Here is a 27,294-nt window from a genome sequence, read left to right as displayed (position 1 = left end):
AATTTTACACATGCCGGAATAGTAGTATAATCAGAAGGCAGCATTGTTTGTAACAGTTAATAGTAGTCTACAAATGAAATTGATCGAGTCATTTTAGTTTTCTGATTGTGTTTTTTAGCTCTGCATTTTCTTTTCTTTATTCCTTTTCAGAACTTTACTTTTGATTCTTTGGCTCTATGTGCTTTTCCTTGTCCCAGTAGTCGAAGGAATCTTCTAAAAAATCCATGTTTAAGCAAGCCAGCTGATGATACCTAAGCAGTAACAGGAATAACTGGATAATCCCAGAAGGTAGCTATTATCATTGGCTTTCTAAGAAGTATATACTTGTGGTTGGACTTATAGGGTTCAGGGTTGCCTCATGGGTAACCCTCTTTTCCTATTCTACCTATGTGTCTGCTCTTTGTGTTAGTCTGACGTCTACTTAAAATGTTACCCATCGAAGAGTGAGCTCCACAAGGATAGGGCATAATAAATGCTTACTGAATATTTCTTAAACAAATGGATGTGCATTTACTTACAACTGCCCAGGATTTGGGAAACTAGATTTTTAAAACATGTATTGCAAAGGAAAAGAGTTGTTACTAGCTATCTTTATTTTTAATTCTTTCCTGTCATTTTGGTAGTTAGTCTTCAGCAATAATGTTTACAAACCCAAAGAAAATAGAGACTTAACCATTTTTTTTCTGCTGCAGTGAGTCTGTGCCCAATGGGGGATAGGCGTTGCTGTCATTTCAGAAAGGCCATATTATGTAATGGTCTTTACAACTTTCTGTTGTCATGCAGAATGCATAGTGATTTACTACCAAAGAAGTTTTACTATAACATATACTTATTTACATGTAGGACTCTCTTAACCAAATGGATTTTTCTAGATTTCTAGAGTATGATCTTATTTCATGGCCTACGTTTTAAAATAAATGTTTCATTTTGGAAGAATTTGAAGTCTTACAGCAAATTTGTAAAGAATGTCCAGTCATCCTATATATCTTTACCTAGCTCCCTCGGTGTTAACATTTTATATAACATAACATTGGTGCAATACTTTAAATTAAACTATAGAATTTATTTGGATTTCCCTATTTTTTCCTACCAAAATCTTTTTTTTTCTGTTCCAGAATCCAAAATTGTTATACATGTTTATTTTCGAAAACGTGTATAGATAAAAAGACAAAACAAAGTGCAGGTAATCCTCTTACTCTGAGACAACTATGGAGATTTTTAGTGTAGATCCTTCTACATTTTTTTTCTATGGAGAATATAAATCCATTCTCCAAAAACTATTCGGATTTTCATAAAAGACAGGTTTAAAATGTGTTTTATATACTGTTTTGTAATTTGCTTTTTTATACTTAAAATGACATTTACTGTTTTGTGAGTTTTTCTCTCATTTTGGCTATTTTTAATGTAGTTATAATTTAATCTATTCCCTATCCTTAGATATTTTGTCATTTCCATTTTTTTTGCTTAGTTAATTCTTCATGACTTAAGGCCAGAACTATACATATGTTCTCAACCTTTTTCCCCCTGACAAACCTGAGAAATATGACATACTCTTATCAGTAACGGTGGCTCAATAAGTCACTGATTCTAAATATGTATGTATTAAGTTGAACCATTTGAAATTATTGGTTTTTGTATGTTAACAGATTTTTGGCTATTGGCGATTTTATATGGTTCGACCTAATAGTTTGAAAAAGCTTTCTAGAAAATCCCTGGCCTCTCACTCTACTGAGAATTTCTGCATGTTAGAATGGTGAATTGACTCTGAAACGTTTACCATTTAAAAATGTTGACAAACTCACCTTCCAGGTGGCTCAGATAAACAAAGCATCTTTAAGACCTATGCCCATGTCAACAATGTATGGAGAGAACTCGAACTCCAGCAAATTGCACCTGCCCATCATTATACTGAAAGTAGACTTCTGAGCATTCAACCTAAACTCTGCAAGATAGCTGTCTCCTGGTTCCTTATATGTATGGGATAACTAAGGGCGCTGGTGCCACCCTGTGGTACTTTATAGACAAGCAGCTGATGTTGCTGTGCTACTCTCTCCAACATACCAAATACTTTCACTTCTTTTCCTTTATGCTCTTCCATGTTCATGGTCTCACCTTCCTTTTCTTCTCCCTACCTGTGCCAGTTGCACTGTGGGTTTCATTTATCCTATCTGATAATATTCAGGGAGCTATACTAGCTATACTAGCTATACAATTTTGCTCTGATACTCTTAAATAAAAGCGTTTGAACATGAATAAGTGCAAACACCTTGGCCAGACTGCTATTTGCTCTGCTATGAAGTCACAATTTCTACTCAAATTCTACTCAATTTCTACTCAGCTTCTCATCTTTAATTTCAAGCTTCTCAATCTATGAGAGGAAGCACTCCTCATAAATTTCTACCTACAGTGAAATATTTAACTCAGAAGTCATTCTTTGGTTTCCTTTCTCCTTAATAAGACTTGTTATTTCATTCTGTGTTCATTCAGGAATTATTTAGTAAGTACCTACTGGGTACCTGTGCTGTGCTAGGTTCTGGGGATTATAGTGGTGATCAGGGCAGATGTGACCTCTGCCTTTAAGGGGCTTATAACACAGCAGGTGAACAGAAACTTGAACAAGTTGAAGTGCTGTACTATATGGATGCTTGGAGAGAAAATAGCAGAGGCACCTGACATAACATGGAAAGGTCAAGGAAGGGGTTTTAGAAGTGTCATTTAAACTAAGACCTAAAAGAAGCCAGGAAAAGGGAGAAGAAGATGTTTTTGAGAGGAAAGCATGTGCCAGTTGCAGAGGTGAGAGATTCAGTTTGGTGCTTTTGAGAAACTAAAAGTTGTTTATTATGGCTGGAGTTGTGAGAGCAACTCATTTAAGCCTCACAACAATCTCTGAAGGTAGTAGTAGTATTCTCTCCATTTTAGAGTTGTGGTAAAGAGGCAAAGAGGTTAAATAACTTGTCTGACTGGGGTCTCCCAACTGTAGGAAATGGCATAGTCAGGAATTGGACCCAGGCCATCCGGCTCCAAATACTGGCTCCTAACTACCACTGAAGACTACCTCTCAGCCGGGCATTGTGTTATGCTCAAGCTTCATTGACCACCTCTTTCACCTTCCATGAAGCATAACATCTTATCCTGTTAATCTGTGGTCTTTTTTTGTTTCCTGACGGGCCAAGTTCAATAACATCTTTCTCAGTAAACTGTAATAGGCACAGAATATTCCAAGAGCCATAACTTATAAATATGAGAAAAATTCTTTAAGCTTATATAGCATCTAGGTTAGCCCAAAAACTCTGGTTTGCTTTATTCTTTTATCACTGATTGGAAGTTACATATATCACTTGATAAGCAACTCTTAAGGTTGCTGACCCATATTTACCACAAAATCATAGATGGGGAGTTATAATTGGTTATACCCCCCCTAAAAAAGAAAAATGACTGTAAAATATATATTTCTCTGTAAGGCTAGATTTTTTTTTGATGGCTTAAGTTAACTTGGTCATATTTTTTTCTCTGACCTTCCAAGTTGGTTAAAGGATAAATACAACTTCTAAAATAGGACTACAGTTTTTAACCCATTTCCAGTTTGCCCCGAGAATACTTGCCAGCAGCACTTGTGGCTGCAGTGTTTACCCCAAGATAACTCACAGGTTACAGTCCTAATCTTACCCCCAATATTTGCCACAAAATATCTCACTTTTATTATTATTTTAGCATCGCTCTAGTATATCAATACTCTTTGGAAACAAATGGCCTGATTCTGTTTATAGCATTTCTTTCTTAGTAGTGATATTTCCATTTACAAAAAAAAAGTAATTCTTGATTACCGAAAATGCCAAATCGTAGAAAACAGCATTCCTGCATGTGATGTTAACATTGTTCTCCAACAGTTGTTAGCCAAAGATTCATTTGATGAATCTGATTTATGTATACATTTAGGGTTAAGGACAGATTCTGTCTAGAAATAACTCCAAGAACAGTTTTTATATTTTCACATGGAAAACCAGTAAGATTTGTTTCAGCCTCAAAGACCATATTTATGTAAAATTAATGCTGGCAATGAGCTGCACTTCTTTTTTTCCTAAACAGGAAATGTATTAAAAGTCCTACAAATCAAAAACCTATACATGGACATGTTTTCTTATAGTGGATCTGATTTATCCTTTATGTACCTAAAATACAAGTGTGTGTTGTGTAAGATGAGGAATTGACTTCAGTTTGAAGTTATCAGTTAAGGTTATAATCTAGATTATAGAAGTTGGATATTCAGTTGTACATAAACTGTTTAAGCTTGTCATAATTTGATATTGGAAGTGGAAATAATTCAGGATAGAGTCGTGTGTGTGTGTATGTGTGTGTAATGGCACAAAGTTGGCGCTTTCATTTACTCATCCATTTGCATGGCCGTGGAGTTTGGCTTCTGCTGATGTAGCCATACATTCTTACCTTGTTTTCTGTGGGACCAGAGTTAGGGATAACACTAGGGATGTTTCTGCAAAAAAAAGGGGGGCACTCTAATAATAATTATGCTGGGACAATAGGTGCAAATCAGGGGATAGACCTTAGCAAGCTGGGAAAATGATCACTCTCATTTTAACCAACTCATACAGGGATCACACTTGTGGACCAAGCTTCAAAAACATTGGCTCAATCCAAGTGAGTTAACCAGCAGCCACAGATAGATTTCCCTTTACTTTGAAGTAAAAATATTAATTTTCTTTGTATTACTGTATATTGCAGTGAAATTGTATGTGTAGTAGCTATATAATTTTTATAATTTTTAGTATCATGAACTCTGTGTTGGTAGGCCCTGAGGTTATTAGAGGACACATTCAAAGCTGTGTAGGCCTTATAGGAAGTGAGATTACTTAATGATCTGTTTCCCAAAATGTTTTGAAATGAAAACTTTGAGGGAAAAAATGATTCAGCCTTTTCAGTCTCCTATTTCTTTTAGAAGTTAGCTCATACACATTTGTAATGTGGTCTCAGTTGATTGTAATGTCTGAAGCAAGATGGTTTTAGGTAAGATGATATCCTCTGAGGTTTGAGTAGTTGGTCCAGAATTCAGGTTGTAAACAAGAGGGTACTGATGGAGAACTAACTTCTGAAAACCCCTCCCTTCGTAATCTGTCTCTCATCTCCCAAATGGAAAGCAAAGAAGCCTTTTGGCTTCTGATACCTTTTCTGGTGGCAGAGCTCACTTTCCTCAAGGGGACCGATTCTGGTCAGTTGAGAAACATTTTCCATCTGACATATGGTACCTGTTAAAACTTATTCAGATATCATCTAGCATTTGAGTTCCTGTTTACGGGGATAAGCAAGTGGAACTCTGGGCTGTAAGTTATATTTCCATATATGCAGAACTCCTCATGATTGGCTGGCTGTTTGATATTGTCTATTGACTTGCTAGTAATACTCCATTTTTGTTAGTCACAGTTTGACATGGGGGACCGCAAGGACAGTTAGCTTTTAGGAAACATTTAACATCATAGTTATGGTAAGGAAAAAAAACTTCATTTTGTTTAGCTTCCTGGATTAGAGTACATGAGCAAAAGACATTTATTTTACTTTGAGTTTAAAAGAAGAAGTGTCCAGTCTTCTTTCCATAGCAGTTGAAGTCAACTTGTGGCTCCTTTTATAGTATCACTTTGCCACTCCAGTAGAGCCAAACATTGTCACTTATCAACATATGCATACACACACTAGTGTTAATTGAAAGACTGGTGCGATATTTTCTACTTATTTATTAAATGATAAAAAATAATATATTCACTGTAGAAGTTTTAGACAATTTAAGAAAAATATAACGATAAAACTAAAGATCACTTATAATTCTACAACCCAGAGATGAACATTTTGGCTTGCAGCCTGCATATATTTGAGGAACCTGCTGTTGAGCTTTAACTTTCAGCTTAAACTTCACTTCATCTATCTTGAACATTTTTTCATAACCTTAAATGTTCTTTGACAGTGCTATATTTAATGACTATAGGATTTAATTATATGGATACATTATTATTATACCAATTTCCTTTTGGGCACTTAAAGTTATTTCTAGTTTTTCTGTTATTTATATCACAGTGATGACTATTGTCTACATTTTTGTGTGTGTATATCTGATTATTTCCTTAGGCTATTCCTACAAGTAGAAAGTAAAATTACTAAGTTATGGAATATGACTTAAGGCCTCTAGATGCATATTGCCAAATTGCTTTCTGTAAAGCTTGTATCAATGTACACTTCTGTCAACAGTATGTCAAATGTTTTTTGTATGCATTTGGCAGCATTGAGTAATTTCTTTATTCTTAATTGTCACTACTTTGGATGAAACCCCAGTACATTGTTGCCTGTTTTAGTAAATAAATATTATTTCTGGTGTAAATGAAAGTGGAAATGTAATATTATAAACAGTAGTACTACGAGGAACTGGTGGCCCCAGATACTATAAGAAATATCAAAACAGGCCATATTTTAGCTATAAGAACTTGTGTTTCTAAAAATACATTTTTCCTTTTTCAAGTAATTTATCAATCTCAGCTTTAATATAGGAGAAAGTGCTGATTTTTTTCTCTTAAAATTATTGCTCCATGGATGCTTATTGTTCATTATGTTAGTCCTTTCTGTGCATGTATTTATTAAGACTCATATTTTGTATTCTTTAAAAACAAAATATAAGTTTTGTCAAAAATTGCACAGAATTTCTGAAACTTTTGATTGTTCACACAAGAGTACTTCTGGTCAAGATCACGTAGAGTAACAAATGCTTTTTTTCAAGTGTTGTTCATGCCTGTAGTATTTTAATGAAAGCCTTGTAAATTCAGAACCATGCATGTATCAACACACTTCTTGAATAAGCTTGAAAGGAAGAGATTTGGTAAGTCCACTGCTTGATATTATGCAATCTATTTGTCCAAAATATTTAAAAATCAGTATTGTAAGATTGTTGGTTCTGATTCGAGAGTTATCAGTGTGACAGCAATTTTCCCCTATTAAAACCCCCCCCGCCCCCGGTGCTTGTTTCATAATCGTCAAGCTATGTCTAACTTAGACATTACAAATAGGACTTATCGATGTTTGTGACTTTGTTTTATTTAAATGCAGTAGAAATATTGAGAGTTTTTAAAGAGAATGTGTTTCTTAATCTCTTGATACTGTTGTTAATTTAATCCTAGGTAACCAAAAGGATAGGAATAGTGTAATTTTTTATTGTTTTCTAATATTCTGACATTCATCTTAAGAATAAAACTAATCAATATTGATTAGAAAGAAATTCTTAATTTTATCATATAGGGAAGACCATAAGATGCTTTTCTAATGTTCTAGACAGTAGACACTATTTTAGCTCCTATAATAATTTGTATGGGAGAGGGAGAAGAGTTTCTTTTTAGAGACTAGTTCACTACTCATTTTAGAGCCTATTTTATCTCTGAATGCCTATTATTGTATAAGTAAGGAGCAGAATCAATTTGCTTGTAGTTTATCTTCTTGTCCCAGGTGAAGTCTGGTACTTACATTGTAGGTTAGGTATTTTTATTTTTATATATCTACAGTTTACATATATGAGCATGTATATATGTATATGTATATAATTTGCCATACTATAGTAAAACTTATCAATAAAAGGTTGCTGCCACCAATCTAATGCCAGTAGTAATTCCCATTCTCGGTTACAGAAAGAAGAGAAACTTTATTCAGATGACTGGTTTACAAACTGAGAAAACCCAACCTCTGGTGGAAACTGAAAGTGTGCTCTGTCAAGAAGACAAAGGGAGGCTGCTTTGTATAGACAAAGTTTCTGCCCTGGTTCCTGATGAATCCATTTTTATGCAAATGTGGAATCCAAATTTGTACAGTTCGATTGGTCCAAATAGCACTGTCCTGATTGGCTGGCTTCATGCATAGTGATTGATTGTTATGGAGCCCCTCTGATTTGTCAGCATATATGCAAATGAGGGTATAGCTGTGCAGTTTTGATTGGACAAGGCAGTTCTCAGTCATATTGGTCAAAAGACAGTGCGAGGAGCTCCCTTATAAGGGTTGACTCAGAAGGCACGCTAGCAGTGTAGCAGGCTGGCAGCTTAGTTTGTGGCTTTCCCCTGAAATGCAGAGTGCTTCTGCCAGCAATGGCTGTTAAACTATGTTTATGAATTTGGGGCCAGTTAACCATGAGGAATCCTTTTTGGCAGATATATTCCTTTTTGAGGTTCACAAGTGTGTGTGTGTGTGTGTGTGTGTGTGTGTGTGTACTTTTGTAATACTAATTATAGGGAGAGAAGTTATATAACAAAATGGATGATAACAGAATTCTTAGCTAGAAGTTGGAGTATTTCTCTTGGCATTCAGACTAACTCTCTGTCTTAGAGCTTGGGTAAAAGCCATGGATGGGTATATTATTAATTACCCCCAGAATACTGCAGATTTTACTATTAATAAAAAAATATCCACTGCTGTCATGGATATGCAATTTATATGTTCTTATAGCAATGAAAACAGCTTTGTGTTATGAGTAGAATCAAGGACTTTCTGCTTGGCTAAAATTGATTATCATCATTCTAAAATATAATGGTAGCTTTTTGTTCTAAGTACTTTTCCAAAATATCTGGTGAAGATGGTAAAATAAAAAAAAATTCTAGCTTAAAAATTGTTACAAGCAAATGAAACGAAGGCTGATATTGTGAAGGAAAAAGACTTAACCAGCTGTATTCTCTGACAAGTGTTAGTTTATTTCTGTTACCCATTCCAGCAAATATCTGATGGTATTTCCAAGCCATGGTGGGATGCAGAGATAATAAGATAATAATAAACAGCCCTTGCCTTGAATGAGCTTACACTTAAGGTAAGTGATTAAGATAAATTAATAAATAATACAAGGTAATATAATTCAATTTTAGAGGTATTAGAGAAGAGCTATAGAAGTTCAAAAGAAGGCTAGAAATTTTAGGCCAGGGTATTGATGAAGGTATCCCAGAAAAGGTGGCTTTTGAGCAGAATTCTGGGTAGAAAGAAAGGCCTGAATAAATTGTCTGAAGCAAGAGAAACTCAGAGACTCTGTGAATGGTAGCTTTTTAAGCTAATAAGTGGTTCTTTTGAGTGCAATACAGATAGGGTAGATGCTTTTTTTCTATTAATAGAGTTATTTTATAGTAAAATATTCAGTGCTACTGGTGGGAGTATAAATAGGTACAGCCTTTCTGGAAAGTAATTTTCTGTATTAAGATCTTCTTTTCCCAGCCCCACTCTCCCACAAACACACCAAAAAGATCTATCCTAGACTTAGTAATCCTACTTTTAAAAAGGAAATATGAGGGGATACGTTCTGTAATCTAGAAGTGGGAAAATGACCCTGAAGCTACAAATGAGACTTGATACATTTTATTACTTAAAACTTAAAAGCCAGTATTTAGCTCAAAGCACCCAAAACAAAGAGAAAAGCTATTCTGGGAAAAAATATTTATATTACATCCGACAAAGGGCTGCTTTTCTTAATGTTAATCAGTAAGGAAAAATTAATAACCAAGAGAAAAAATAATCAAAGGACTTAAACAAGTCACTCATATAAGAAATTCAAATATAGTGAAATATTTTTATGTTGATTGAAAAATAACAAATTAAAACAATGTTTTTCATACATATCAAAGAAGAGTTTAGCCCAGTGTTTGAGGGGATGTGGGGAAATGGGCACTTCTGGTGGGAATATGAAATGGTATATTCTTTTTAGAGGGCGTTAAAATTTTCTTTGGAAATAAATTTTAGATTTTTGCAAAAGAGTTGCAAAAATACTACATTTCCATGGACCTTTCCCCTAGCTTCCCCTAATATTATGCATCTTACATAATTATGTTTTAGTACAATTACCAAAACTAAGAAATTAACATTGGTACAATACTATAATTTTAACTAAATTACAGACTTTATTCACATTTCATCAGTATCTCTACTAACATATTTTTTTTTCTTTTTCTGGATCCAATTCAGGATCCCACATCACATTTAGTTGTCATGTCTCCTTAGTCTTCTCCAATCTGTGACAGTTTCTCAGCCTTTGCCTTTTATGACCTTGACAACTTTGAAGGACACTGGTCAGTTACTTTGTAGAGTGTCCCTAATTTGGGTTTATCTAATATTTTTTCATGGTTTGATTGAAATTGTGCAATTTGGGCGAGAATACCACAGAAGCAAAGTTTTATCATCTTCCATGTGTCATGTCTCGAGGTATATCATGTGCCCTATTGGCTGGTGATGATAACCTTGATCACCTGGTTAAGGGGGTGTCAACTGTGTTTTACTACAGCAAAGTTACAATTTTTCTCTTTGCAATTAATACATATTAATTCTTATTCTATATTATTGATGATAATGCATATGTGGAGGAAATACTTTGAGACCATGCATATATCGAGTTCAGCTTTAAACTTTTACTCACTAGTGTTAGCATCCACTGATGGATTTTGCCTGCATCAGTTATTACTGTGGTGTTCTAATGGAGATATTCTATTTCCTTTATTCCTTCCACATTTATTAATTAGAATTTTTCTGTAAGTAAGATTGGTTCTTTCTACCTCATTTATTTAACCAAACATTTGTATTGGTATGGACTCGTGGATATTTTATTTTTTGGGTTATAACCTAATAATATGATTTATTTTATTCAAATTGTTTCAGCATTGATGACTGGGAGCTCTTTTGAGTTGGCCCCTGTGTCTTTTTGACAAGTCCCCATTTTTTTAAAAAGCACTTTCTTACTTTCTGGCACCAGGAATATGCCAGGCACAACTTGCACCTTTTCCTGCTCTGGCTCTGGAATCATCCACTTCTCCAAAGAGCTTTGGTTCCTTTTATTGAAGAATGGTAATTGGAAACCCAAGATCTGGGTGCTGGGTATGATCATTGCAACTAGGGTGTCTCTGCTTCTAGACCTGGAGGAAAATTTTAATAGACTAAAATCTAAAGTGGTCATACCATTTTGACCTAGCAATTCTGCTAGTAATGTATCCTAGAAAAGTGCTGGCATAAATATATTGGTAAGGATGTTCGTTGCTGTATTTCTAATGATGAGAATTAGAAAAATCCATAATGTCTGTCAATAGGAAAGATTAGTTAGACTTAATTTTGATATGGTCATAAAATGGAATACCGTAGAACTGTTAAAAAGTATTAGATCTATGTGTTCTGGCACGGAAACATATTAGAGTCATTTTTTTTAAAAAAGTTGCAAACTTGTATGGATAGTATCATTTCAATTTTTGCTTAAAAATTGTGTGTATTAGAATATGCTTTTAAAAAAAATGCTAGCTATCCAAATGTCTAACCAATGTACTATATACTTGAAACTGATAAAAAAAATAGTAAATAAATCCCCAAGGGTATTTATCAAATTCTTAAAAGCTGTTATTTCTAGCAGATTGAATAAAAAAGACTTTCACTTTGTATTTTATATTTTGTAATCTTTGAATTTTTTAAAACAGCTTTATCAAGATATCGTAACTGTTTTAAAAACACTTTTCGTTTTAGGATACCTAACTTTTCCATTAAGCAACATTCTAGTCTATGACAGTCTGGAATTATCTCCATACTCTTTATACTATGCACAGTAGATAATGAGTGGTTTTACTTAGGTTATAACATTTCCTTAATATGTTTTAATGTTTATGAATCAAGTGACCCATAATGTTATGACCATTTAAGTCTTCAGGACCACTTATACATGTATATTGTTAAGGGGAAAAGAAAAGATTCTGTTCTAGCTTAAATTCTCAGCAATAGCCTTCAGTAGGTACTTCTACTGGATTATGACAGTCATGTAGACCTGTTTAAATAAATCAATTTCTTATCCCTATGTAATTTTCAAAAATTATTTTTAAGTAAACAATTTTTGTTTATGGAAAATTTGGAAGATACTAAATCAATACAAAGAATAGAAAAATATAAAAATGCATCAAACTAGTCTGTAATTCTACCACACAGCTATAAATAGCATTAATATTTGTTGCATATTTTTCTTTTCAATGAACATGCACCTACTCAAATATATGTGTATATCATGGAGTCACACACACTGTTTTGTACCTTATTTCTTGATTTCAACATTTATAACCTTTTAACTGTGTTCTAGGGTGACAGTTTTCATCCATTTGTTGGTACTTGCCAGTACATGACATATATATTATCTAAAACAAGACCTATAAAAGACTATTGCTTAGGGACTTGTTTTATAGGGACTTGCCAGAATTTACTTTTAAATTTCAACACTTATGTGCTTAGGATTTTGTTAATATTTGTTAATATTTTCTATTCTTTTCTAAAACATTCCTTTTTTAAAACTTATTAAGATCAGTCCTTGAGCCATTAAGTACAGGAGGGAGATTCATTATGCGCGAAACATTTCCAACAAACACTTTACAAGTTTAGTACGGTCTTTACTTCTAGAGGAATGTTTTCAAAATATTGGTTAACAGTCTAAGTTCTTTGCAAAGAGGGCAAAAACTAAGCATATTAATGGTTTGTTTTTAACTTTGTTTCAAAATATGAGGTATGTCTGAAGTTGAACACTACCTTGAATTTGTATCGCTTTTTCCTCTAATCACTCACCTGGGGTTTGAAGCTGGGGTTTTCATCCAGCTGAGAGAATTCTCTGACACTTGATTATCCTCTCCAGCTTCTCTCTCCATAGTACTGGTCATCAAGTATTAACAAATATTTACCGATGAAATTATTTTCCAAATTAAACTAGTAGATATTTTGTATCCCTAGACCCCCATCCCACCATCTGTAGGTCGTTTATCAGTTACCTGAATCATTCTATGGGGGAAATGCATACATCTGTGTATAGAAGTATTACATCCCCCTGCAACATTCTCTTTGTTAGCTATTTGGACTTTATTTTAATATGTACAGTCATGTGTCACTAAATGATGAAGATACATTCTGTTGCTAGATGATTTTGTTGTTGTGGGATCGTAGAGTGAACTTTCACAAATCCAGATGTGGTTTGACTTACTACACACATAGGCCATGTGACAATAGCCTCTATTGTTCCGTGGCTACAAGCCTGAATAGCCTGTTACTATACAAAACAACACAAGATGAAATCAAGCACGAGAGAAAGTAACACAATCAAGAGATGTGTAAACACAAGGTGTATGAGGCTGCTGCTGGCATAATACAACATACTGTTTTACAGCAAACTTTAAATATATATATATATGTATTTATATATTCTTTCTATATATATAGGAAGGGTATACTCTATTGATTAAAAATATAGTATAGAAAATATATAAACCAATAACAGCCATTTATTATCAAGTTTTATGTACTGTACATAATTGTATGTGCTATATTTTTATATGACTGGCAGTGCAGTAGGTTTATTTACACCAGCAGCACCATAAACATTTGAGTAATGCATTGCACTGTGATGCCACAGTGTTGGAATTTTTCAGCTCCATTATAATCCTATGGGACCACCATCGTATATGCAGTCCATTGTTGACTGCAATATCATTATATGGCATGTGACTGTATATACAGTTTTCTCCTCTTTGTGTTAATATCAATTGTTAGTTAGCCCTCTGGGGTAAAAATCATGTTAAATATCATGCTTTCAGTTAATAAGTAGTCTTAACCTTTGTGTTCACACATGTGCTGATACTGTCACTAGCACCTCCTCCCCAAAAGTAGATTGTGAATATTAACTTGAAGTTGAAAGTAGTTCTGTTAAACAAAAACAAAAGGCATACTCAGTAATTGGCCTAGGTATAAATCATTCTTTCCTTCATCCTTATAATGGTAGCAAAGGGGAAAATTAACTGTCTTAGTAATGCCAGCTAGTTGTGTGGGTAATTAGTTACATGGGTGTTTGTTTTATGACTTCCACTGAGGTATGTAGATTTGAAGGGTTATTCTCATAATCATATGCAACTGGCACTGAGTACAACTGAATAAAAATAAAAGCTCAGTTCTTCAGAATCATAATATCATGCCCTAGTGATCTTGAAATATAAGTAAGCAATATGAAATTATTGAAGGGCCTTATTTTACTATTCTGACTATTCAAATGTTAAGTAGTTTTCTCCTGCATTGTCCAAAGTATGTTACTCATTGATTGTAAACCGACTGTTAAACCTTTGTGGTGTATATATTTTGAAGATCATCACAAAACTAAGCAGTATATTTCTTGAGGGAGAATGAAAATATCTCTAGGATTCTACCTAGACTAGTGCTGTATTTGAATTTGGATAGAGTCTTGCATTATTTAAAGGAAATTATTCATTTTTTCATTTCGATGGGAAATAGGTGACTGCAGGCATTTGGGGCTGAGAGTGCCTGGATAGACTGATTGACTAGTTTCCTGTGGTCATACTTTTTCCCTGTCTCTGAACTCGGCTCCTATCCTGACTGGGGGAGGCAAGGGGCTGGAATAAGAGGTACAGGTAAAACCATTAAGAGCATGACTCCTGCTTCTTGTATTTTCTTTTTTTAAATTCAGATAAAATTTACATACAACATTGTAGAAGTTTAAGGTGTACACCATCTTAATTTGATAAATTTATATCCTGTAATATGATTACCACCATAGCTTTAGCTAACACATCTATCATGTCACACATTTGTATTTAGTTGTGAGGACATTTAAGATCCAGACTCTTAGCAATTTTGAAGTATGTGACACAGTATTATTGATTGTAATTACTATACTATATATTATATTTTTATAACTTACTTATCTTCTATGCAAAATTGTATCCTTTAATAGTATCTCCACAATTCTCACATTTCCCCACCCCCTGGTCACCACCATTCTACTGTTTTTATGCCTTCAGCTTCCACATATGATATTATGCAAATATATGTCTTTCTCTGTTTGGCTTATCTCACTAAGAATAATGCACTCAAGCTCTGTCCATGCTGTTGCAAGTGGCAGGATTTCCTTCTTTCTCATGGCTGAATAATTTTCCTTTGTATATGTATACCACATCCTTATCCATTCGTCTGTTGGAAAGACACTTAGGTTTTTTACATATCTTGGCTATTGTGAATAAATGCTGCAATGAGCATGGAGTCCAGATATTATTTTGATGTCCCATTTTCATTTCCTTTGGCTATATATCCAAAAGTGAGATTGCCGAATCATATAGTAGATCTATTTTTAGTATTTTGAGGAAACTCTATATGGTTTTCCATAGTGGCTACACCAATTTACATTCCTACCAACAGTGTACAAGTGTTCCCTTATCTCCACATTCTTACCAACACTTATTTCTTGTCTTTTTGATAGTAGCCATTCTAACAGGTGTGAGGTGATACCTCATTGTGGTTTTGATTTGCATTTTTCTGATACTTAATGATGTTGAGCACCTTTTCATGAGCCTGTTGGCCATTTTTATATCTTTGGGAAAAAAGGTCTACTAGTTCCTCTACCTATTTTTTAATCTTGCCATTTTCTGATAGAGTTTGGAGTACTGTTTCTTAGAGTCAGGCTTGGTTACTTTTCTGGGATTCTAATATCACTACTTCTAGTTAGACACTCATATACAGTCATTTCTTGTTTTATCCTTTGGTATCTGGTGCATTATGAGCTATGGTGCACAGGTAATGTGAAACAGTACTTGAGTTGTTTTTTTTAAGGGGTTCTTGCTCATGTCACTGTACTTATGAATTTTGTCTGTTATTGCAGATTGAAATCACAACAGTTACACGTGTTCTTCTTAAGAGAAAAAAGAGGAAATTTGTAAGTATCAGTCCTTTAAAAACTCTAAACTTTTATTTTTATCAGCTTTTGGAGAAAAGTTACTAGCCATACTAATAGACATCTTGACTCTTTTTATAATAGAAAAAATTCTATTAAAAAGGCAGTATTTGGAAAAGTAATTGGTAAACATTTTACCCTGTGCAACTCCTAAAATTTAAACCATCTGTCACTTGGACTTCCAGTCAAGATGGAGTAGGTAGATGCTGTGCTGGCTTCTTCTCATGACCACATCAAAACTACAACTAAACTGTGGAACAACCATCATTGAGAATCACCTGAAATCTAGCCGAACAGAAGTCCTGTAACTAAGGATTTGCAGAAGAAGCCACCTCGAGACTGGTAGGGGTGGATACGCAGAATAGGCTGGTTCAACACCCACATATAGTGGTTGAGAATCAGAAGGTATATCTCATCTGTAGACGTCCCCTCAAAAGAAGCAAGAGGTCTCAGCCCCACACCAGGGCACTCAGCCTGGAAGAGAAGTCTCTACAACTTCTGGCTGTGAAAACCAGTGTAAATTGTGGTTTAAGACAGAAGGCCGTTGGTGTTCCAGGAGTCCTCGTAAATGGCCTGTACATGGACTTACTGCTGACTAACTCACTCACTCTGAGCTTTAGCACTGAGGCAGCAGCTTAAAAGGTGCCAGAGTCATAAAGGGAGGAACTGAATTGTCTGGCTTCAGAGTGGGAGCTGGAGGGGCAAGTTTCTCTCAAACAGAAGTGCTGACAGAAGCCTTTGTTTCTTCATTGAGCCCTCCTCTTACCCAGCATGTAGACACAGACACGCCATATCTGTCTAGCTAATGCCATTTGCCCTGTACTGGTTATTCCCAGAGACCCCACACCACCCAACTTGTGGGCCCACCCAACTTGCTTCCAGTTCCTTTTGCATACAAATGGCTTATCTAGGCTCATGCCGTGGGCTTTCCTAAAATCTCCCAAAGGCTCACAAACCCCAAACAAGCAGCATCTGGCCTCAGTGTGCCCTGTACCTCTTACTAAGAAGCCCCAAGCCCAGCACTAGTGGCAGTCAGCCTATGTTCACAAATTAGCCTCTCCCACGTACTTCCAAGCCCAACAAAAGTGACAACCATCTGCACATCACTTTGTAGCTTATACCAAGTGGTGCTGGGCAGGGCATAAGCAGCGGCTGAACTTGGTCTGCAACAGCGCCACTCCCAAGAAGTGCAAGAACCAACATACCCAGTGGCCAGCTTTATACCCAGTGGCCAGCTTTAGACCACACCAGAGTACCACCCAACAACCTCCAGAAATGACACAGCCAAAGAGAAGACTAGGCAGGCACAAGAGCCCTGCTGAAGTGATTGCTGCACCATAGGGTCAGACCCTTCATAACAGCCCTTCCACAGTAGTCACAGCCAGTCCTCACAATGAATCAGCCCAAGGTTCAGTCCCTCCTATTGATGTGCAAACAGCACCCAAGGATCAACTACACCTGGAGAGCACATACAACCCATACAAGGGACATATGTGGAGCACCGGGCTCAGTGGCAAGGGAGATTGTGCCACTGGACCCCACAGGACACCTACTGCATAAGACCATTCTACTAAGATGGAGAAATATAGCAGGCCTACCTAATCTGTAGAAACATACCTAAGGAGTCAGCCAGAGTGGGAGACAAAGAAACATATCCCAAAAGAAGAACGGAACAAAGCTCTAGAAAAAAAAACAAACAAACTAAGCAAACAAACAAACTAAGCTAAACAAAATGAAGACAAGCAACCTACAAGATGCCAAGTTTAAAACAGTGGTTATACAGATGCTCAGTGATCTCAGAACTCCAACAAAAAGATAGGAAACAAAAATGGATAGAGAAAACATAAAAAGTAACAAATCAGAAATGAAAAATACAAAAACTGAGCTAAAGAATACTTTAGGAAGAATCAACAATAGATTCGATGAAGCAGAGGGTCAAATCAGTGATTTAGAAGAGAAAATAGCAGAAAACACCCAATTGGAATAGCCACAATAAAAAAGAATCGAAGAAATATGGATTACTTAAGGAGCCTCTGGGACAACATCAAGCATACCAACATTCACATCATATGACTACCAGAAAAAGAGACAGAGCAAGGAACTGAAAACCTATTTGAAACAATATGGAAATAATGATGCATATCTTCTTTAACTTGGTGAAGGAAATAGACATACAACCCCAGGACGCACAGGTAGTCCCAAAGAAGATGAACCCAAAGAAGCCTACACCAAGACACATCATGATTAAAATGCTGAAGGTTAAGGCCAAAGAGAAAAATCTTAAAAAGCAGCAAGAGAAAAGCAATTAGTTACCTACAAGGTAGCTTCCAAAAGACTGTCAGGATTTTTTTGAGCAGAAACTTTGCAGGCCAGAAGAGATTTGTATGAAATATTCAAAGTGTTGAAAAGCGAGGACCCAAAACCAAGATTACTCTCTCTACCCAGAAAAGTTACCATTTAGAATTGAAGGACAGATTAAGAGCTTCCTAGACAAGGAAAAGTTAAAGGAGTTCATTACCAAAAATCCAGTATTATAAGACATGTTAAAGGGACTTTTTTAAGAAAAAGAAGAAATAGAAAAAATATGAATAATAAAATATCACTAACTACATGTCAACAGTTATTTAAATGTAAATGGGTAAATGGTTTAATCAAAAGATAGGGTGGTTGAACAGATAAGAAAACAAGACCCTTATACATTGGTAGTTACAAAATAGTAATGGAGATGTAAAATATAGCACAAGGAATATAGTCAATAATATGGTAATAACTATGTATGGTGTCAGATGGGTACTAGATTTATTCGAGTGATCACATCATGAGATATATAAACATCTAATTACTAGGCTGTTCACCTGAAACGTATATTGTATATCAACTGCAATTGAATAATTAAAAAACATATTTTTTTAAAAAGAAAGAACACAAGACTCTTGCATAAATACTGCCTACGAGAGCTTCACTTCAGATTGAACGAAACACAGACTGAAAGAGGATGCAAAAAGATATTTAATGAACGTGGAAATGAAGAAACAGCTCAGCTAGGTAGCAATACTTATACCATATAAAGTAGACTTTAAAACAAAGGCTATAACAAGAGACAAAGAGGGACCCAGTAATCCCACTTCTGGGTATTTATCTAAAGAAACCCAGAACACTGCTTTGAAGGGACATGTGCATCCATATGTTCATTTCAACATTATTTTGAATAGGCAAGATATGAAGGTACCTTGGTTGTCCTTCAATGGATGAATGGATAAAGAAGAGGTGTTACGTATATAGAATGGAACATAACTCAACTATAAAAAAAATGAAATCTTTTTATATGTGACAACATGGTTGGACCTGGAAAGTGTTATGCTAAATGAAATAAGTCAAACAGAAAGACATATCATATGGTTTAACGTCTATGCAGAATCTAAAGAACAAAGTAAACAAAGCAGAAATAAAATAATAATAGATACAGAGAATATTTTGATGGTTGCCAGATGGGAGGGGTTTGAGGAGTGGGTGAAAAAAGCGACAGGATTAAGAAATGCAAATTGGTAGTTACAGAATAGTCATGGATTGTAAATTATAGCATAAGGAATATAGTCAGTAACATTGTAATAAGTATGTATGTATGATGTCAGATGGGTATTAGATTTATTGGGGTGATCACGTTATAAGTTATAAATTTTTAATCACTGTTGTATATCTGAAACATATTATTGTCAACCATAGTTAAAAATAAAAAAACATATATTTAAAAAGAAACCATCCATCACTAATTTATGAAAGGAAGAGTCATAATTAAAATCTAAGTAAATTTTTTTTGAGTAATACTGAAAAATGGAGTCACAGATTGGCATTCTAGTCTACTGAGGCTTACAGGCTATGATGTGTTTCTTTGGCAAACTGTTTAGATTCCCTTTCCCTCAATTTCCTCATTTGTAAAATGGGCTTAATAGTAAGTGTCCAGTGAATGGTTGATTATTATTTTTGAAGTTAAATCTGTAGTAGTATATACTTTTCCACAATAAATTGAAATTTATTTTGGACATGGTTCCATAGTGTAGCAGTTAGCATGTCTGCTTTACACGCAGATGGTCCTCAGTTCACGCCCCAGTGGATCCACAGTCCATGGTCGATGGCATGCTGCCCTGAACAAGCCTGATGTCTGATCTCGGAAGCTAAGCAGGGTCAGGCCTGGTTAGTACTTGGATGGGAGACCACCTAGGAAGATGAAGTGCTATAGGCATAAATAATAATGATAATAATAAAGAAATAAATTTATTTTATTTAGTGTTTCTCAAACAGATTTAAATAGATTTCTAATCTTCAAAAATTTATGTATTAGCATTGTGCTTCACTGAGGCACCTATTGTAGACAATAATATAGAATAAAAAAAATGCAACAGAACGCCTAAAATTAGAATCATAGTATTTGAGCCTTGGACCTTAAAATTTACCTCGTCTAATGGTTCCCAAACATTGATTTTCAGACTGCTGCTGGTCAGTGAAAGTTTTTACTGGTCGGTGTTGAAATGAGGAAAATAAGGATGACAGGCCATGAGTTTTTTAAAGCTAAACTGTTTTTCATTTAAAGGAATGATTTTTTATTATAAGATATATCTTTCTAATTTTGGGGAGTTAAATATGTTCTGTATTTTAAGAAATAATAGTGATACTAAATGTTAGGGCTATTGTTTTTTTAATTAATTAATTAATTAATAGATGAGGCAACCCTTGGTTGATCTCACAGATTGCAAGGCCTTGTCAGCTTACAATCCTTGTTTGTTCGTTTGTTTATTATTTGATGCCTACTGCACCTGGTCTTCCTAATAGTCTCCCATCTAAGTACTAACCAGGCCGACCCTGCTTAGCTTCTGAGATCAGACGGGATCAGGCTTGGGCTTGTTCAGGGTAGCATGGCCATAGACTAGTTTTTTTTTCCAATGTCCATACCTGGCAAAAAAATCGGCAACTATGTTATTTCCGTCATCATCCTTTCTTTATAAAATTTTTATAGGTTTGCGATACCTAAAATCTGAATCCAACTTTCTCATTTTACAGATGAGAAAACAAGACCTAGGTGTTATTAGTTTCAGGTATCATAGCTCAGCAAGCTGCTGAACCAGAACCAAAACCAGTATATAATGCTGCCTTTCTTGTATTTCTGGCCTTCTGAGAATTGCTTTCATTATAATTGGTTATGAACTTGAAATAGATGATCTGGTATGTATGTGCTAGTGACTAGTTTTGAATTCCAAGTATAAAGAAATTAGAAAGACTTAATGTTCTTGTAATGCCAGATGCTAAACTCTACTGATTAGCTTGCATTAGAAAAATCTTAAACGTGGCCAGAGATTTTCATCAGCAGGCCAGAATTATGTGTCTTTGAATTCATCTACTTAGGCAACATGCTACCCCATGATTGACAAAGGAGGTATGATATCAATAAGGTTAGCATTTTCTTTGGGAAATGGACAATGGTGCCATTATGAGAGCAGTAGTTTTCTGTTTTTTAAAGTTAACTTATTTACCCACAGAGTCTGCTTCCTCTAGCTCGTTCTCTCTCTCTCTGTCTCTCTCTCTCTTTCTCTCTCTCTGTCTCTCTCTCGTTCTCTCTCTCTCTCTCTCTCTCTCTCTCTCTCTCTCTCTCTCACACACACATACACACACACACACCCCCCACACATAGATAAACATTTATAGCAGTCATCCTGCAGCCATCTAGCTGTGTGGGAGAAAAAACTGCCAAGGTGAAGAGTAGGAGTTGCCAGAAGTAGCAGGAACATCTGGCCAGTTGTGTTTAGGAGTTTATAGCCACTTCAGAGGATCTGTGACTTTAGAGACTCCATTAGTATAACTCCGCCTTGTCTGTCCAAAAATACACTTCAAAACCTTAGTGAAGTGTGCCTCAGCCAGGTAAACAAATGAACGTTGAGAGAAGAGAATGGAAAGTATGTCCCCATCCCTAACATGGAGACATTACTTTTCCATGGCATCTTGCATTTGGCTTCATGTGGCTTCCTTATTAATTAAGAGTTCTTTAATTTCTGAAATATCAGACACACACCCATAAGGAAACATTAGAATACAAATACATTTTAAATTAAATGCTGTATTTGGAATGTTTGTGCCTTCTCTTTATTACAAGTGCTAATACCTCAGAGTCAACTGAATGGCTATAAAATTTCAATCTTCAACAGATTTATCAGTCTTCGAGTTTTCTTTTTAGTCTCACTTATAAGGTGTATTTATACTGAAGTGCTGAGTGAGGTTTTCTAAACCATGATAGCTTCACATTATGGTGGCCAGGTAGCTGACTCATTCATTATAATGGCTTATTGGGTCATTTTCTAAGAATGGTTTAAGACTATATTATTGCATAATTTTTAGCAGTTGAAGGACTGGGAAACATCTTTAGCACAGAACTAACCTGTTAAACTGGCTCCTCTAACAATATAGAGGAGGAGGTCATATGGCGAAAAGATATGTAGTTTCTAAAGTTCCTCCTGTAGCACAAAGATAATTCCTGTAGAAAGTATTACTACTAGTGACAGATTTTCTTTGAACCTGCCCTCATGGTTGGCATCCCACAGTTGTATTACTTTATTATAATACAGGAGGCGGATATAGTGTGTACAACAGTCCCACCTTAGCCATGGGGGATACATTCAAAGACCCCCAGTGGATGCCTGAAACTGTATATAGTACCAAACCCTACATATACTGTGTTTCTTCCTGCACATACATACCTATGATAAAGTATAATTTGTAAATTAGGCACAGTTACAGATTAGGTTAACAATAATAACTAATAATAAAATAGAATAATTATATAACAATAAAATGTGTTACTTGAACACAAGCACTGAAATACTGCGACAGTAGATCTGATAACTGATGTGACTACTAAGTGACTAACAGGCAGGTAGTCTATCCAGCTTGGGGATTTATTTTCAAAATTAAATTAAGACAACTAACTCTCAGCTTTAGAAAGGTACATATTTAAAAATCAAATGTGCTGTGATAATTGAAAGTGAGGCATTAGATGTACACAAAGCATGTGAAGTGCGTAGGCAGCAATGTTGTCTCCTAGATCTCATTTCAACACAGATAGGATCCCAATTATGCCATCCTGTGACCTAGAAAAAAAAATCTGACACGTAGGAATATACTTAACTTGTGCTAGAGTATGAAAGAACATCTTAAACATGGCAGCTGAGGTTCTTGCTTTGCTGGGAAAAGCTGGGAAGAGACTGGCAGGATGGCGACGTCAGGAGTTAATACCTCTCCAGGTGATGAAATAAATAGGTTTTGTTAATCTTGTTAAGATTAGAACAGTCATAGTTGTGAGATGCTTCCTGTCAAAAAAGCTAGGCACAGGTGCAATGTGTTGGTATAGCATATCTATTCACCCTAAGTTTTTGTTTTGCTTTTTGTTCAGTTTTCAGATATATTTATTATAATTGCTCTATAACAGGTTTAAACTTTGATTGTACAAGCTATTTCATATTCATTAGATTGGTTTACCAATTTGAGTAAGATGAGACTTAACATGGGGAGCAGACTGACATATATTCCATGTGATTACTCAGTCTTGCAGTCTAATAGCAAAAGATCCTGCTACCTATTCTTTCTTAAACCATATTATAGTCTTTTTTTAACTAATTTTTTTACCGATGGCATATAATATTAGTTTCATGTGTACAACATAATGATTAGACATTTATATAACTTAAAAAAGGCATCACCCTGATAAATCTAGTACCCATCTTACACTGTACATTGTTACTACAGAATTATTGACTATATAATTTTTTTACATTTATTTATTTTGTATACTGACATTGGTTAATGATTTCCAATAAGTTTCAGCTGTACACTTTAACAGTAAGGTGTGTATATATATACACACATATATATACATACATATACATATGTATATGTTTATATACATATGTATATATAATATAAATATTATATTATATATTATAATATATATTATATAAATATATATAATTTATATATACATATGTGTATGTATGTATATATGTATATATATGTATATGTGTGTGTATGTGTGTGTGTATTCACCTCCCATAGTTAGATTTCTTTCTGTCACCACATATTTGACCTCCTTTACTCCATCTATCTCCTTCTCCCCAGCCCCTACTCTCTAGTAACCACTAGTCTATATCAATGTCCATGAGTCTCTGTTTGTCCTACTCATTTGTTGCTTTTAGGTTTGTGTCCCACATATAAATGATATCATGTAATTTTCAACTTTTGCTGTCTGGCTTATTTCGCTTAGCTCATTGATCTCGAGGTCCATCCATGTTGTCGCAAATGGCAGTATTTCATCTGTTCTTATGGCTGAGTAATATTCCATTTTGTATATGTACTACAGCTTCTTTATCCAGTCATCTATTGTAGGACACTTCGGTTGCCTCCATGTGCTGGCCACTGTGAATAATGCTGCTATGAACGATGTGCAGATATCATTTTCGGTTATGGGTTTTCAAGTAATTGGGGTAAATACCCAGTATAGAGGGATTGCTGGATCATATGGTAGATTGATTCTTAGTTTTTTGAGAAATCTCTATACTGTTTTCCATAGTGGCTGTACCAATCTGCAGTCCCACCAGCAGTGTATGAGGGTTCCTTTTTCTCCACATCCTCTCTAACATTTGTTATTACTTGTCCTATTGATTATAGCTATTCTAACAGGTGTGAGATGATAACTCATTGTGGTTTGATCTGCATTTCTCTAATAGCTAGTGATTTTGAGCATCTTTTCATATATTTGTATATCTTCTAGGGAGAAGTGTCTGTTCATGTCCTCTGCCAATTTTTTTGATTGGATTGTTTGTTTGTTGTTATTGAGTCATCTGAGTTCTTTGTATATTTTGGATATTAGGCCCTTATCAGAGGCATTGCTTGCAAATATATTTTGCCATTCAGATGATTGTCTCCTTACCTTGTTGAGGGTTTCTTTCTCTGAGCAGCATTTTCGCTTGTGTATTCTCATTTATTTATTTTAGCTTTTACTCCCCTTGCTTTTGAGGTCAAATTTATAAAATCCCCTTTAACTCCAAGGTCCTTGAGTTTAGTTCCTATATTTTCTTCTGTGCATTTTATTATTTCAGGTCTTATATTCAGGTCCTTAATCCATTTTGAGTTACTTTTGGTGTGTGGTGATAGACAACGGTCTAGTTACATTCTTTTGCAGGTGGTTTTCCAGTTTTCCCAGCACCATTTATTGAAGGGACTTTCCTTTCTCCACTGTATGTTTTTGGCTTCTTAGTCAAAAATTATTTGCTCATATAAATATGAGTTTACTTCTGGACTCTTGATTCTCTTCCACTGGTCCATGTGTCTGTTTCGCTGTCAATACCATGCCTTTTTGATTACTGTTGCTTTGTAGTATAATTTGAAGTGGGGCAGAATGATGCCTCCAGCCTTGTTCTTTTTTCTCAGAATGGCTTTGGCAATTCGGGGTCTTTTGTGCTTTCATGCAAATCTGATGATATTTTGTCCTATTTCTTTAAAAAATGCCAATGGGATTTTGATGAGAATTGCATTAAATCTGTATAATGCTTTAGGTAATAAGGTCATTTTAAATATATTGATTCTTCCAGTCCAAGAACATGGGATATCATTCCATTTTTTTGTATCTTCTTTATTTCTTTTAATAGAGTCTTCTAGTTGCATTATAAAAGATCCTTCACATGTTTTGTTAAATTTATTTCTAGGTGTTTTCTTCTTTTTGTTGCAATTGCAAAAGGAATTATTTTTTCTACTTCTTTTTCTGACACTTTATTAATAGAAGATAGGAACACTATGGTTTTTTGAATGTTGATTTTGTATCCAGAGACTTTACTGTATTTGCATATTTCTACTAGTGTTCTTGTGGAGTCTTTAGGGTTTTCTATATAGAGAATCATGCCATCTGCAAATAGTGACAGTTTGACTTTGGTTCCTATTTGGATGCTTTTTATAGCTTTCTCTTGCCTGATTGCACTTGCTAGGACTTCCAACGTTATATTGAATAACACTGGCTATAGGGGACGACTTTGCTTTGTTCCTGATCTTAGAGGGAAGGTTTTTAGTTGTTTTTATCATTAAGTATAATGCTGGCTGAGGGTTTGTCATATAGGAGCTTTATTACGTTAAGGTACTTTCCTTCTGTACTGATTTTATTAAGTGTTATGATTATAAATGGATACTGTATCATGTCCAAGGCTTTTTCTGCATCTATTGATAGGATCATATGATTCTTATTTTTAAATTTGTTAACATGGTGTATCATTTGAATCAATTTATGTATGTTGAACCATTCCTATGGCCCTGGGATGAAGCCCACTCGATTGCGGTGTATAATCTTTTTAATATAGCTATATTCGGTTCACTAGCATCTTATTTAGGATTTTTGCACCTGTGTTCATGAGAGATATTGGTCTGTAGTTTGTGCGCGTGCGCGCGCGCGCGCGCGCGTGTGTGTGTGTGTGTGTGTTATCTTTACCAGGTTTTGATATCAGGGTAATATTGGCCTCATAAAATGAGTTGGTAAGTATTGACTCCTCTTTGATTCTTTGGAAGAGTTTGAGGACAATAGGTATTAAATCTTTGAATATTTCATAGAATTCACTGGTGTGTAGCCATCTGGTCCTGGACTTTTACTTTTTGGTAGGTTTTTGATGATTGTTTCATTTTCCATAATGCTGATTGGGCTTTTTCGATTTTTTAGTTCTTGATTCAGTCTAGGAAGGTTGTAATTTTCTGAGTACTAGTCCAATTTTTCTATGTTGTTAAATTTGGTGTTAAATACTGTTTCATAATATTCTTCTATGATCCCCTTTGTATTTCTGTGGTGTTGTCATTTTCTCTTTTTCATCCCTGATTTTGTTTATTTGTGTTATTTCTCTTTTTTCTTTAGTGAGTCTAGCCAGGGATTTGTCAATTATATTAACCTTCTTTAAGAGCCAGCTCTTTCGTTGCATTTATTTTTCTATTTTTTTTTCGGTTTCATTTATTTCTGCTCTAACTTCGATCTTTTCTTTCCTTCTGCTGACTTTAGGCTTCCTTTGTTATTCCTTTTCTAGTTTTTTAAGATGAAGTGTTATTTATTTTGGCTTGTTCTTGTTTTTGGCTATAGGCCTTAATGATAAGAACTTTCGTCTTAATGACCTCTTTTGTCATGTCCCAACAGTTTTGATATGTTGTTATTCATTTCTATGTATCTCTTGATCTCTCTTTATTTCTTCTCTGTCCTAGTTATTCTTCAGTAGCATGTTGTTTAATTTCCATGTATTTGTTCTTTCTGCTTTCTTCTTACAGTTAATCTCTAGTTTCAAAGCATTATGATCATAGAATATTGTTGGTATGATTTTACCCCTCTTATATTTGTTGAGGCTATTTCTGTGTCCCAGTATGTGGTTGATTCTTGAGAATGTTTCGTGTGCACTAGAGAAGCACATGTAAGCAGCTCTTTTGGGATGAAAGGTTCTGAAAATGTCAATTATGTCCAGTTGGTCTAATGTGTCATTTAATGATGCTAT

General features: G+C 35.0%; 1 protein-coding gene across 5 annotated transcripts in view; it reads left to right on the top strand.

The window, feature by feature from the left end:
* Positions 1-27,294, top strand: part of ACSL4 (acyl-CoA synthetase long chain family member 4) — an 88,446-nt gene that overhangs the window by 13,704 nt on the left and 47,448 nt on the right. For 3 of the 5 annotated variants that reach the window (XM_016161863.2, XM_016161855.2, XM_016161848.2), the window contains exon 2: positions 15,674-15,727. The exons of the other annotated variants lie outside the window; for them this stretch is intronic. The gene's annotated coding sequence lies outside the window, so the exon portion shown is untranslated. The remainder of the gene's footprint in view (positions 1-15,673; positions 15,728-27,294) is intronic. 5 annotated transcript variants of the gene reach the window in all.

This window comes from Rousettus aegyptiacus, unplaced genomic scaffold (genome assembly GCF_014176215.1).
Source record: "Rousettus aegyptiacus isolate mRouAeg1 unplaced genomic scaffold, mRouAeg1.p scaffold_m13_p_9, whole genome shotgun sequence".
Taxonomy (NCBI): Eukaryota; Metazoa; Chordata; class Mammalia; order Chiroptera; family Pteropodidae; genus Rousettus; species Rousettus aegyptiacus.
This window is presented reverse-complemented; position numbering and strand designations above follow the sequence as displayed.